At 33.0% G+C, this 11702-nt stretch overlaps 1 long non-coding RNA gene across 1 annotated transcript; it reads left to right on the plus strand.

Annotated features, from left to right (window-relative positions):
* The first annotated feature begins 223 nt into the window (after positions 1-223).
* On the plus strand, positions 224-3099 carry LOC126883947 (uncharacterized). Its single transcript, XR_007697776.1, has 2 exons — positions 224-617; positions 2782-3099. It is a non-coding gene; the product is annotated as an uncharacterized LOC126883947 (long non-coding RNA).
* Positions 3100-11702: the final 8603 nt, after the last annotated feature.

Genomic DNA, 11702 nt, shown 5'->3' on the forward strand with positions numbered 1-11702 from the left:
CAGAATCAAGTTACACAAATTTTCAAACACCTCACCTGATACAGCGTCTCAAGTACGATTGCGCGAATTGGTAAATATAACTCCGCACGACCACGTAACTCGAAACACAAGTACGCAAACACGGTTGCGTGAAGCGTGGCTCACAATCGTGAAATTTACGAGACTTGCTCGACCTGTAGATTCTTGTGTGCCAATCAAGCAAAGGGACAAGGAACTTCCGAATATGGCCTAACTGGGGGCACATAACATAACATAACCTAATCCTAATTTTTACATTTGTAAAGAATATCCTGTTTGTTTTTATTGTCGATTGTGCAGCGAAATTGTGTGCAGCAAATCAAATATAAAGTAGTTTATCGCCTACAGAACTGAATTAGTCCATAGCAGTTATCAGTTTTTCTTTCTTGGGAAGCTTATACATGTAACTTGTATTGTTGTAAATTGTGGGAGTAGGGCAGACAGGGAAAAGTCTTATTTTGTACTGTTCCCAAGGCTCCCCATGCAATACATTTAAATGAATTATCCAAACAAAGCCGGGGACAATGGATAAAAGCCACAAGAAGAGCAGATATAAGGGAACTAAAATTAAAATATGAAAAGTAAACATTTTATAAGTGGTAAGTTTAATGTAATTCAATTAATAAGGATTTTAAATGTCTACAATAATAATAAAGATGTGATAATTCAAGCTTAATTATTAGGAAAGCCAGCCATGTTTCACTTCCATGAAGCAGAGAAGGGAGGTATATAATATACTGTCCCTTTTGTCTTCTCACTAATTTCTCTTTTGCTAATGAAACCTGTAGTGAGGGAGTGATATAATCGTGATGTTTTAGCAATTCTGTTGTTCATTTTTTTTTGTCTATTATAGTTTATAAATATTCAAAATCATTCATATGTTCTACTAAATTTCCGTCTAGGTTTATATGGATTTCTCTCAGTGTCTTGGAAATAAGTAAAGTTTTAGTCTTTGCTAATTTTATTTTCATTCCTTTGTCTGCAAGTTCTCTCGTCTATAAATTTAGGTTGCTTTGTAAAGATTTCTCTGAACTTGGTATCAATGCAATGTCATCTGCAGATACACATTTACTCAGAGTTATACTTTTTAATCAATGGTAACCTAAATCTAATTTTCGGGACTCTACTGCATTTTTTTTATTGGTTCATTCATATATATAATATAATGAATAGCAGTGAGCTTAAAACTCCACCTTGCCTTACTCCTTGTGTATTAGCAAATTTGTTTGATTCATAGTTTAATGCTCGCACAATGTTCCAGTACATAAATTTTACTTGCATCAATTAGTTCTCCTCCAACATCGAACAGTTCAAGCCCTTTCCAAATGTGATGTCCGGGTACCTTGTCAAAGGCTTTTTCCATTGTCTTATAGTAAAGATATGATCTTGGACACTGTGCCCGGTCAGAAACCTTTTTGTGCATCGTCTAGTTGATGTTCCACTTTCTTTCTCAGTCTCATCTCCAGTGTTCATTCATAAATCTTAGCCAGTACACTTAGCATGAAAATACCTCGATAATTTGAACATTACTTTTTTACCTCCCTTCTTTACCAGAAGAGCCATTACTGCTGTTGCCCAATCTTCTGGGATGCGTTTCTGTTTCCAAATTGTTATCAGTAATTTGTGTAAGTAGTGTAATGCAGATTCCCCCATATATTTCAACAATCGTGTTTTGATATTATCTATTCCTGCCACTACCATTTTTCATTTTTGCAATGGCTTCCGTTAATTCTTCCATTGTTATTTCATTACTCAACTCTTTGGAATATTTACTCCATCTATTAACTATATCTTGTGGTTGGGTAAGTGTTTCTCCATTTTATTTTTTTTTATTTGCACGACAGTACTACCTGATTTACCTCTCATTTTTTCAGACCTTAATAGAACAATTTTTGGTTTGTCCTACTACTGTCTTGCTCCATCTTTTCTCCAAATCTCTCCCACTGTTCCAATTTAGCTTTTTTAACTTTTTCTTTCACAAGCTTCCTTGCTTATTAACTGTTATTTTCTAGATAAGCTCTCCATGGTACTTTCTTTTCTTTCACAGCTATTTTTATCTCTTCGCTCCACCAACTAGTCCTTTTTTTTTGACTACTTTTATTCAATAAAAATATTAAAATACTTTTGTGATAGTGAAGAGACAGTTTATGTTTCCTTTCGATCCAGAGGCGATACACAATCTCCAGACAGTTGTTTCTGCCTTACGGCGTCCCCAGTGGAGCTGCCTGCACACCTCTGAATCAAAACGAAATCAAATTGTCTATTTAAGTGGAATTTCAAAAATAGTTATCTACTATTAGGATGCTTCAGCGATATCTCTTAAAGAAAAGAGAAAAGTCCCAGATACAAAATTCACTATTAAAAGAGTAAATAATTATTTAAATCTGAAACTTTTCTTATTGGAACCCCTTTCTGGTACATCCTTAATCTCTTTTTGACTTTTACAATTTCGGACTTTGAATTATCTTTCTGATCTTTTTTCTAGATTAATGAAAGCATAATGTAACTGTATACTGCAGAGTCCTTTTCCCTTTCTTTATTCATCATCTCTTGTCTTATAAATTGTAAAAGTCAGAGATTAAGGATGTTACCAGAAAGAAGTTCCAATAAGAAAAGTGTCAGATATAAATAATTATTTACTATTTTTATTTTAATAGTGAATTTTATATCTGGGACTTTTCTTTATTCTTGTGATACTTTCCACATTTTTATGATTTTTTTATGGTACACAATGTAGAATTTTTATTTATGTCTTTGTTTTAGGAACAACCACCAGATATTTAAAAGGTATAAAAAGAAGAAACTGCTGGAATTTCAAAACAAATGTGTTTGACTAGTAAAGATTTGGATAAATAACAGGAGTTACTTTGGGCTATAGCTACGTGCAGATTTATTTCCTTGTGGCTTCCTATGTTAATTCTTATTAATTATACACTTAAATATGTTTTTAGTCTCAGGAAGATTTTATATTTGATTATTTTTGAATAAACATTATTATTATTATTACCTTAATTTCCATTAAATAAATTAACTGTAATCAATAAAGTAATCGTTTAATTGTTAATAAATTATCAAGTATGATTCCCAAATATTTTATTTGTTTGACACCTTCTATGGGCTGATTGTGAGATTATAGTTAAGGTACCAAGGGTATTATAAGGATAATAACACTTGAGGTCAATGGTGTATATACCGAGGGCCTTTGGCCTGAGGGATATAAGTTGACTGAAAGCGATATTATCGTTAATACCCGTGGTGCCTTCAACATTTAATGTCCGACTAACTTATTTTTTATAGGCAAAAAATTGAAGGAATTTTGAATTAATTAGTTTTCAAATAAGTACATTTACCAGCAATAGTCGTAACGTAATTGTGGTAACCATAGTTTTACTTGGGTTGTTATTTGTCAACTTGACAGTATTTAACTAGTTATTTAAATTTAATACCCTAGGGCGTAATTTTTCAAAATAATGCCCTAGAGCCTAGGGCATTATATCATACTTAACTGACTTCGAAATCATGTCATTATTTATCAAACTGACTTCAAAATCATGTCATTATTTGTCAAATAATATACCAGTGGGACATTAATATTATTACAGTAGAACCTCGATTATCTGTCAGGGCACCGGACCAAGGGTATGACGGATAATCGAAAAGACGGTTAACAGAACATTAAAAAAAAAATAAAAATTCATAGTACAACTCTCAAATTTCATTTGTATGGTTTGTTTGACAATATAAGAGGGATTTGTGTTCATACAATCGAATCAATTTAAAATATTCTGAAATTTGTGTTTGTTTTACTGTTGCTTCATATTTTGCGACGGCTGAATTTCTTAATCGGCATAAGGCATAAGATCATGCAATCTACTTTATTGGCTTCTTCTTGTTGAGAATACCACTCGATGAATTATTGCATATGCGATGCAGCTTCTCTAGATTATTTACGCAAATCTTTGTCAGTTACAATAGGTTCATCAATATAGCTACAGTCAAGCTTCCTTGTGTCCAAGCATCAATATAGCTACTGTGTCAGCTTCCGAATAGGTTTGGTCCGCCTTTGTTGCCATTTCAATGAGTTCTTTATCTGTCAGCAATGGATAGCCGTTTGTGTCCTCATCACAAATCAAATTACCTTTTTTTTATTTTTTTGCATTTAAATGATTGCTAATGTATAACTCAATACAACTTCTGTATGTACCCTGACGGTTAACAGAGGTGATGGTTAATGGAGAGACGGATAATCGAGGTTCCACTGTACATGATTTCAAAGTAAGTTATATTATAATGCCCTAGGGCGTTATTTTTCAATATTTATTTTGAAAAATAATGCCCTAGCTAGGGTATTAAATTCAAATAACTAGTTAAATACTGTCGAGTTGACACAATTACGTTACAACTGTTGCTGGTAAATGTACTTATTTAAAAACTAATTAATTCAAAATTCCTTAAATTTTTTTGCCTATAAAGAATAATTTAGTCAGACATTAAATGTTGAAGGCACCACGGGTATTAAAGATAATATCGCTTTCAGTGAATGTTTATCCCTTTAGACCCTTTTAACCCTTAAGATTGCTATCTAAAAAAAATACCAAGAAACTTTACAGAATCAACGATACTGATCTGGCTGTTATTAACACATTCACAGACACACTTTAGATGTAGACACATCTTATGGAGTAAGTGGCTTCATATGCAGTTGTGTCTGTGAATGTGTTAAGAGGTAAAGATTGACGAGCTCCTGTATAGGATAATGCTACTGTTTTATGTTAAAAAAAGGTAAATTAGAATCGGACCAGGTTTTTATCGTGAGTAGATCAGAAGGTATAGTAGCAATATTTGAGTTGCTCCAAGTAATACTGGTATCATCAGCAAAAAGAAAATTTTTTCCATTAATTTTTAAACTAGGGATGTCATTAATAAACGTAAGGAAAAGTAGAGGACCTGATACTGAATCTTGTGGTTTGTAGAGGACCCCACATACAATATTTTGGAGACTAAAGTCTGTATTATTTGCTCTAACCAGTTGTTTCCAACTATCCAAGTAAGATTGAAACCAATTCAAAGAAATTCTTCGAATTCCTTATAAATTTAGTTATTTTTATCAAAATTTCATGATTTACACAATCAAAAGCTTTGGCATAGTCACAAAAAACAGTGGCAGTGTGAAGATTATTGCTCAGTGCTTGATAAACCTCATGTAGTACAGAAAACATGGCATCAGCAGTACATTTATTATTTGAAAAGCCGAACTTTTGTAATAAAATGTTGTTTTCAACAAGAAAGGACATAAGTCATGCTTTTATGAGTCTCTCAATAATTTTGGAGTACCGGTAGTAATGCAATAGGTATATACTTGCAGGAATTAGATTTTTCACCACCCTTATGAAGAGGAATAATGATAGCTGTCTTTAGGTACTCTGGAAATTTACCTTTCTCAAAAGAATCATTAATTGGCGAGATGAGGACACAAGGATCTACAGATCGAGCGAGTCTCGTAAATTGCACGGCTTCGAGCCACGCTTCACACAACCATATTTGCGTACTTGTGTTTTGGGTTGTGTGGTCGTGCTCTGGTCGATTGGAGTTATAATTTACCAAATTTAAATATAATCGTTTCTACTGATTCATAATATGTATACTATAATATAATATATTGAAGTTTTTAAATATTGCTAATATTATTAAAGTTTTTAACATTGTATTTTAATATACTTTGTTTTATTAATAATAATATTACCTAAGTATTGCACCTTGTTCAAAAAAAGTTCAAGATAAATACCGCGGTTTTTTCATATGAAAATGCAAAGAAAAAATATACAATTTGCAGAGTAGGTAAATGCTTGTTTTTTGATAAAACAATACAAATTGTATGTAGGTAGGTAGAGTAGCAAAGCATTGAGTAGTTATAGCAAAAGTAGCTACGCCATCTGAGACATAATAAGGATGAAATTAGTTTTATATTTTCTTTTCTCATGGAGCATGCATGATGGAGAGTTTTTTAAAATACGTAACAAAGCATGTTGTTTTGTTATCTATGTTGCAAATACAGTGGAACCTCGATAACTCGGATTAATCGGGACCACGACCGATCCGGGTTATCGAAAATCCGAGATAGCCGGAGAATATGGTAAAAATTAATAAAATACGGTATACTTACAGATAAACTCCGTTAGAATTGAAATAACATTATATATTTTTATAAATATGCACAGTACATATTACCTACTCATTACAATTCTAAAAAAAACACCAAACCCAAACAATACAAGACACACAATACTAAAGACCATTGTTTATAAAAGAATTTTTTAAATAGTCTTTCCTAAACAATGCTGACAGTTTGAAATAAAAAGGAATAGATACTACAGACAGCTGGCTGTTGTTTCTGCGGCGTGTACTATGAGTAATTTTTAATCTCGTGTTCAAATTACACACATAAGTACACGACACAGAGAGTCTAGACACATTATCTCTCAAATATTATATTACATACACTTTTATTGTTGAAAGGATTGTCTGATAATTAACTATTTTGATTGGAAATAAGCCACAATTAAATTGAAAAATACAAAATATTGAAAATCAAAATGTTTATCTGATGAAAATCGGTCCGGGTTAGCCGGACTTCCGGGTTATCGGGGGCCGACTTATCGGGGTTCCACTGTATGTTGTTTTTTTTCAAATTACAAAATATGTTGTTTTCAATACAAGTACCTAATTGTTGTTATTATTTACTGAGCATTTAGAATTTTGACTAACGCTCGATTTCATAATAAAGTTAAAGTGTGTGTTACCTTAAAAAAAGCAATTGTTACAGTTAAAGAAAACTTTAAATTTAAAGTCCACTTTAACTTTATTAATATAAAATCGAGCATAAGAAATTTTATAAACTTTGGAAAATAGCATTTCAAAAAAAGTACTGTAAGTATGCTGTATTTTTAATTTTTTCTCAAAAAATAAAACAAAACTCATTTTAAAACATATATTAAATTATAAACACAACACTAAATAAATAATTTTTCTCAACGGTTAAAAACCACACTTAAAAGTTTTAGAAATTCACACCCCAGAATCAAGTTACTCAAATTTTCAAACACCTCACCTGACACAGTGTCTCAAGTACAATTGCACGAAGCTGTTGATGTTATATTTTTACTCACATTAACAAAGTATTCATTTAGATTTCCAGGGTCTGAAAGGAAAAATGTTTAAGCTGGGTGAATTTTATTTCGAAGATCGTTTATTATGGACTAAGTTTCTTTTGCAACACATTTAGAGCTTCTCAGACAATTTTGATAGTACGATTTTTTAGCTGATTTTATAAGTTTTAAATAGGTTTTCCTATACTTGCTGATATATTTAGTGACAGAGCCATTGGAAAGTAAATTTCTTGATGTAGAGTAGTGAACGCATATTCATGGCTGATATGCGGATACCGGATACCTTTAGTAGTCCAGGGCCCAGGATTTGCGATGTTTTGGCTTAATTGTAATTAAAGGAAATGCTTTGTTGAACTTAAAAGCATATTAAAGCACATAAAAGCATATTAAAAAAATCACTGAAAAGTGATAATTTTAAAATTACAGGAAAGTGCCACTCGGAGGTTAAGCAAAATTAAATTAAAATTTGTAGCTACTTTAGTTTTTTCAATTTATAAATCTAGTTTAAATTAAACTAAAAAGAAATATATCTTTTTTGTAAACAAACACATTTAACGGCTAAACAGCTGGCTCCGGTTGGATGATACTGCGCAGGACGAGTGTAATATCCACCACCGTCTCGGAGGTAGGTGTAGAAAAGTGTTACACTTTTTTTCCTACAGCATTTCAAAGAAACGAGTTGTACGCGTTCTACGACAGAAGTTGAGTGTATCGTGAAAAAAAGTGTAAACACTAGAAAAACAAAGAAACAAGAAAGTGTAACACTTTTACACTTTTCTTACACTTTTCAAGAACTAGTGTTACACTTAAAACAAAGGAACAGACCTATTATTTGCTCTGGTTCGGACAGGTCACTGTCAATACTAGACACCGTTGGAGAACTAACATCTGACACTGAGGATACTGAGGACATTTCTAAATATTTAAGTACAGTGGAACCTCGATAAGTCGGACTAATCGGGACCGCGGCCGATCCGGGTTGTCGAAAATCCGGGTTAGCCGGAGAATATGGTAAAAATTAACAAAATATGGTATACTTAGAGATAAACTCCATTATAAATGTAAAAACATGAAATACATATGCACAGTACATCTAAATTACGTACAGTTGTATAGAGTATTGTTTATTTCTTGGTAAAAAACTCAGTCAAAGTGAAAAAAATTTTGTTTTGTCTGATGAAAATCGGTCCGGGTTAGCCGGACTTCCGGGTTATCGGGGGCCGACTTATCGAGGTTCCACTGTATGTATTTACAAACAGAAAATGATTATAATCCTTATAATCTAAAACTTAACCTTACTTATATTAGGTATATTATATTTTCACAGCAGCCGAAAACACATTGAAACTGTCATTACTGTCATATTTACTTGTTAAATAAAATTTACTTGGTAGAAAACTTAAGAATAGTTTATTTCGCAGATTTACTACCCGAGTTAATTTACTTTGCGTTTATAATACGCAAATCTGTAGAATAAGTTGTTTTACTTTTAAACTAAATTTTACTTGTTAAGTTAAATGTTTTATAATACTGGGCATTAATGTATTTAAATAATCCTAGATTATTTCAAGGGCGACGGTATGGTTAATGCGTTGTCCCTACATGCTGAGCGAACGCGGCTTTAGTCCCATGGCAACGCTCAATAAAAACAAAACCTTGGCCGACGCAGTGAGATTTAATTTAATGAATTGATAATGTCTTCGCTTGTCATTAAACGGCATAATATTTAGCCAGCATTTTTATCTACCCCAAACGAGAAGATACCTACACAGAATAGTGATACTAGGTCTGCTCACCGTGGCTGTTCCAACCCATTAAAAAGTCTACAGTCCGCTCTCAACCCCAAGAAACACAAAGGAACAGCCCATTTCAACTGTTACCCAAAAAATTCGTGTTCTACGGGTCACAATACATAAAAAACTTGGCTAAGTCCATCTGAATTAAGGAGGCCGTTGTACCCCCTGGCGACAGGACTATTGATAATACTAATATAAAAGAAATTACAGAAAGGTAAAGACCAATTTTTAATTAGGAGGGTAGTTAGGGGGTTATTTTCATTGATTTTTTCGTAGAGAAAAGCAGGTAAGTATTGTTCAACAGTAAATGGTTGAGTTCAATTAGTGCGGTTGTAAATATTATTAAATTTATCTGACCTGGCCCATTGTTAAGACCCACCCGGAGCGATAAGCAACCGAGGTAGACAGAGTTGGTCTTTTGACAATTAATACTGACTAGACGGTACTCCCATAATAAAGCCTGAAATAGATTTTACCTGAAACCGGGACATTTATACTATTATCGGTTAATCCAGGATGTTTGTAGTGGTAACTAATTGAACTCAATCATTTACTGTTAAACATACCATACCGAACTTTTTTGATCATAAGTCGCTCAATTTTTATACCAGAAATTTTTAATATTTTTTGAAAGGTCTAATTGTACACTTGAAAAAAGTTTATTTAAGTTTTCCTCAAAAAATGCAAAGTTTTCCCGTTGTTTGGCTTTGAATATTTGAAATTATGCATTTGACGAAAAAAGCTAACCTTTAACACACCGTATCTCGATTTTTATTGGTCGTAAAGATATTAAAGAAAAACAATTTGATTTGTGTTGCCAAAAAATACAATTTTGATATCTACAATTTTTTTATTAATGCATAGTTTTCGATAAACCCTCATTTTTTCGTCGAAGAACTGTTACTACTTTCATCCGCGAATAACTCGAAAAATATTAGTTTTACGAAGAAAATGTAAAAACATTTTTTTTTAGAATCACTTTTTACATGGTTAAAATGTAATAAAAAATTCCCACCCCCGAGATGGGGTGGCAACAACCCCCAAGGTTTTAGAGTATAGCGACGTGGTATAGAAAATGATCCTTGGACTATTCCCTACCTTCTTTGAAAATTTCAAGTAAATACATGTTGGACGAAAAAATTGCGAGCCAAAATGCTTCATTTGCTGGCCTAATATATTGAGTGGATTGTAAGTAATCATAGTGCAAGAAATCCTATAGCATTGCGTTAGAAAAAAAAATAGCCTTAATTTTCTATATAAAAAATGCATCTACGCCATGAACGAAATTTTCTTTCAAAAATTAATTACTATTTTAATAAAAATTATTTGCGGCCACTTTTTGAGTGGTAACCAATTCTCAATATCCTCAATTACAGACCAATTACATTGCTAAATGTAATACACAAAATCCTTTGTGGCATTATCTACAATAGATTGTCACAATACTCCGAAAATATAATTGGTGATTATCAAAATGGATTCAGACCAAATAGAGCCACCACAGACAACATATTCGTACTAAGAACAATACAAGAGAAAGCTTATGAATACGACATAGAACTATATAATATGTATATTATTGTATATAGACTTTAAACAAGCTTTTGATAGTGTGAAAAGAGGCAAAATGTTGGAAGACCTCCGTAATCTAGGTATACCAAAAAGCGTCATAAAAATGACGTTGCAGGGTTCAAAAGCCGCAGTTAGAGTAGATGGTGAACTGTCTCCCCTGTTTGACATCAACATGGGGGTGAGACAGGGAGACGCACTTTCAACTCTGCTGTTCAACCTAGTTCTTGAGGCAAACGAAACAAAAACTAAGTATATGACCATCAAAAAAAACCCCTGAGAATGAAAGTAATGTAGCAATAGACAACTATACTATTGAACGTGTAGATGCCTTCACATATCTGGGCACAGAAATCAATCAGAAGAATTCCGTAAGTAGCGAAATTAATGCACGTATTTCCAGTGGAAATCGTACATACTATGCTAATAAAAGATTGATGACATCGAAATTATTAGATAAAAGAACCAAAATGACTACCTACCTTAATTAGACCAGTGGTGACCTATGGTTGTGAAACCTCGGTAATGACGAAAAGGGATGAAGCTCAACTCAGGACATTCTAGAGAAAGATACTGAGAAAAGTATATGGCCCGGTGCAAGAGGAAGACGGCATATGAAGAATCAGGGGAAACGACGATATTAATGAACTGAATGAAGTGTATGATATTGTAAGATTTGTTAAATGTCAAAGACTGGCATGTCTGGGACATGTTCAGCGACAAGAAGGTATGAAAACTACAAAGAAAATATTACAGTAGAAGCCGGTAGGAAGGCGAAAGAAAGGAAGGCCCAGGACGAAATAGTTGGATGACCTGGAAGACGATCTGAAAACCATAAATATAAGACAACTAAGGAGAAGGGCACAAGAGAGATCTGAATGGAAAGACATAGCCAGACAGGCAAAGACCCATCCAGGGTTATGATGCCAAAAGAAGAAGAACCTATTCTCAATATATTCTCCTATTCTTAAATTTATATAAAAATGTGATTTTAATTAACTAACTTAATGACGTAGTGATTTTGCAGTGGGATCTTAGACTAACTCATTTGCTGAAAAACTCACATATTTAACGAGAATTATAATAGAAAGTGACATATTGGGCAAGCGTGCTAAGTGCTACGTGCTGAGTGCTACACACTGTAATAAGAATG

This window comes from Diabrotica virgifera, chromosome 4 (genome assembly GCF_917563875.1).
Source record: "Diabrotica virgifera virgifera chromosome 4, PGI_DIABVI_V3a".
NCBI lineage: Eukaryota > Metazoa > Arthropoda > Insecta > Coleoptera > Chrysomelidae > Diabrotica > Diabrotica virgifera.